Source organism: Lactuca serriola, chromosome 5 (assembly GCF_051521515.1).
Source record: "Lactuca serriola cultivar US96UC23 chromosome 5, Lser_US96UC23_V15, whole genome shotgun sequence".
In the NCBI taxonomy this organism is placed as follows: domain Eukaryota; kingdom Viridiplantae; phylum Streptophyta; class Magnoliopsida; order Asterales; family Asteraceae; genus Lactuca; species Lactuca serriola.
Window position 1 is genome coordinate 53,895,472 of NC_136412.1, and position 4,112 is coordinate 53,899,583.

Consider the following 4,112-nt stretch of genomic DNA (forward strand, 5'->3'; position numbering starts at 1 on the left):
GGGGCCACAAAGATGTAAAGGGATCTGAGGTTGACTTACTGGTGGCCCTACATGAAGTGGGAGATTGCATGGTTCGTGCAGCGTTGCTTGACCTGCAGGAAGGTCAAGGCCGAACATTAGAGGCCTCACGGCAAGGTTCAGTCGTTACCCATTCCTATGTGAAAATGGGAACAAATCACCATGGACTTCATCATGAAGTTACCAAGGACAGCGAGGGATGTGGATGTCATATGAGTTATTATGGATAGGTTGACGAAGAGTGCCCACTTTATTTCAATCTCTAAGAGCATCTCCGCTGAAAAATTAGTGGATATTTATGTGCGAGAGGTGATGGTTAGGCATGGGATGCCAGTGTCAGTGGTCTCTGACCGGGATGTCTGATTTACATCTAGATTCTGGAGGAAGTTACACGAGGAACTGGGCACTCAATTACATTTCAGCACGACTTACCACCCCCAGATAGATGGCCAGTGTGAGAGGATGATCCAGACATTGGAGGATATGCTTCGAGCAGGTGTATTGGACTTTGGAGGGAGTTCGGATACATAGCTCCCGCTAGCAGAGTTTTCATATAACAATAGTTATCATGCTAGTATCGACCGAACCCCGTTCAAGATGTTGTATGGTTGGAGGTGTAGGACCCATGTTTTTTGGGGCGAGGTTGGACACCGAGTCATGGGGAGCACCGAGGTGGTGCTCAGGACTACCGAGTTGATTCAACAAGTGCGCGACCGGCTGCGAGTCGCATAGAGCTGTCAGAAAAGCTAATCTAACCGACGCCGATCGGATCTTGAGTTTCAAGTGGGGGACTTTGTTTTGATGAAGGTGTTGCCATGGAAGGGAGTCATCAGGTTTCTGAAGAGGGGCAAGTTAGGGCCTCGATACATTGGTCCATTCAGGATTTCTTCCCGGGTGGGGAATGTTGCTTACTGTTTGGATCTGGCGGACGAGCTTAGCCAGATTCACAAAACCTTCCATGTGTCTCAGCTTCGGAAGTGTGTCACTGACAATGCCACAATTATTTTATTGAACGACATTCAGGTTGATGAGAGCCTGAACTACATTGAAAGACCCATTTCTGGTTTGGATAGGAGGACTAAGGTTCTTCATAACAAGGAGGTGAAGCTGGTGAAGGTGCGATGACAACATCGAAGAGGCTCCGAATAGACATGGGAGCTGGAGGACGAGATGCGAGAGCATCACCCCGATCTATTTGCATCTATTGACTTCGAGGACGAAGTCTAGTCCAAGTGGGGGAGAGTCGTAACATTCCAAATCAGGTATTACTTTTTGGACCCTTGAAATGGAAAAGATGGCATAAAAGGTCCCTTGGTACACGGGGCATACTCCAGGAGTACGCCCAGCGTACTAAGGATGCATGAACACAGAGGTTGGTCGCGTACGTAGGGTATACGTATAAGTGCATGGAGCATACGCGACAGAGGGCCAAAACCCTAATTCTAGGACTTGACACCTATTTAAACACCTTTAAGCCTCTTGGAACAAACCCTAATCAGCCTCCATAGCCTCATTTTGCCCTTTTACACCAGAGATCACTTGTGAGAGTGCTTTTGAGCTTAAGGTGTGTATTTGTGGCCATTTTAGAGTACATTCAAGAAGAAGGAATTGCTAAGAAAGCTTGTAGTGGCATTGGGCTTCAAGAATCTGCATCTAGTTCACCTTGAAGAGCTTCTAGAGGTATATAATCTTGATCTTGCCATCTTATTCATTAGATCTAGCTAGGGTTTTCTATGTTGTCCCTTTAGTTGGTTTTGGACCTTCTCTTGAGAGTTGAGCAACTCCAGACACTCAAATGGTTAGATTTGAGCTTTATGAGCATGCTAGATGCATAAAGGTGCTAGCTTGAAGAGTATTTAGACACCATTCATGAGGTTAAAACTTTATATGAAGCCCTAATGTGAAGAATGAAGTTTTTAAGTTCCATATAGCATGCAAGGGCATTAAGTTGCCAACTTTATGTCCTAGTACGTCTTAATGAGCCCAGATCTGATTTTAGACGTTAGAACATCGATTATTAAGCACTTAATGAAGAAGGTGCGTAAACTGTTTGTACGCTGGGCGTAACTTAGAGTACGCAGCGCGTACATCTCAGGGACTCAGTACACTGTGCATACTAGAGTGGTACCCAAGGCGTACACACCTCAGATGGGCTCAGACTTATTTTGGGCTTGTAAGCACTTTGGGCCTGGTCACGTTTTGAGTTAGTGGCCCGACTTATCTTTTTTGGGCATGGTTACTATGGTTGGGATTTATCGGGCCATGAGGCCCATTAATGATTTTGGACACGGACCTTAGGCCCATTAGAAAAGGAAGACTTTTTGGGCCATTGTGAAAGGACTTAGGGTTTGGGTTCCTCAGTTGGATTATGTTCAGCCCTAACCTAGGGTAATGATATTATTGTTCAGCATGGGTGTTCACGGACTATTAGGAGAGCAGCTTTCAGATTCAGTAGATAGAGGTGAGTCTCCTCACCATACCAATAGGCCGAAGGCACAAAGGCCGACCTGTTTTATGATATGTGGTACACTAGTTGATGTAGTGTTATGTGGCATGTTAGTTGGTTATGTGCTAGGAGGTATTTAAGTTGTATATGTGGTATACTTGTATGGAAGATCATGGGAGAGTCTATCACACCTAGATGTAAGACCATGTGGGGAGCCCATAGCTTTCCTATTAAAGACCATGCGAGAGCCAATAACACCTCGATGTAAGACCATGTAGGGAGCTAATGGTTATCCTATTAAAGACCATGGGGGAAGCCCATGGCACTTAGGTGTAAGACCATGTCGGGAGCCCATGGCATCCTAGAGCAAGAACCTGGGGGAGCCAACGACATCCTTATATGTTTGTATGCATTGCTTATATTGTTTATGTAGCTTTTATAGCTAATATGGATTTTGTGATTATGTGGATTGTGTGGGGTATGCTCTGGGGAACTCACTAAGCATTAGCATACAATTTGTTGGTTTGTTTCAGGTACTTCTGAGCCAAAGGGCAACGACAAGGCTTGATGGCGTGACATGCACTCTCTCGTGCGTTTTTATGGGACACTATGATATTTCAAATAAAATTGTTGATGTTATGAATTTGAAAACAATTGTTCTTGAAATTTTGTGGTTTATTGGAAATGTTTTGATTATTTAAAAATGAAAAAAAAATTCTTTTGAAAATTGGGTAGTTACATTATGACCGACTGTAGCAGGTAACATCCGATCATAACTGGTCATAATGGTCATATGTGAACACTTCGAAAATGTTCGTTGCCTAGGTGTGTACAAAAAAAAAAGATAGGTACTCATATGTGAACAAACCGAAAAGGTAAGAGTAAATTACACTAATGGTCCCTATGGTTTGGGTATTTTGTGCGTTTAGTTCCTAACTTATTTTTTAACTCATATGATCCATACTGTTTATTTTTGTAATGTGTTTGGTCCTTGTCTTACCTCAAAAGACTATTGTGTCATTTTTAATTTATTTTCTTATTTATGTATTTATTTTTTATATATTTAAAAATATTAATAGACCTCATATATTTGTATCTACTCACCCTAAATCTAAAACCACATTTAAGAAATTTGAACTGGGTCCCACCAGTCACCATCCCATCTCTCATCCGGCTCAACTTCTATTTCTTTTTCATCTTTAGGAGATACAGATTTGTGAGATCTATTAACTTTTTTTTTTAATTTATAGAAAATAAATACATAAATAAGAAAATTAATTAAAAAAATTAATTAAAAAGGGAACAATAGTCTTTTGAGGAAAGACGGGGACTAAATGCACAACAAAAATATACAATAGGGATCATCCGAGTTAAAAAATAAGTTAGGGACCAGATGCACAAATTACCCAAACCATAGGGACCATTCGTCTAATTTACTCTTACCTTGTCAGTTTGTTCACATCTGGGTAACTATCTTTTTTTTTGTAGACATCTAGTTAACAAATTTTTTGGAAGTGTTCACATAGCCATTATAACCAGTTATGACCGGATATAACCTGCTACAGTCGGTCATAATGATCATATGTGAACACTTCCAAAAAGTTTGTTACCTAGATGTGTACAAAAAAAAAGATAGTTACCCAGATGT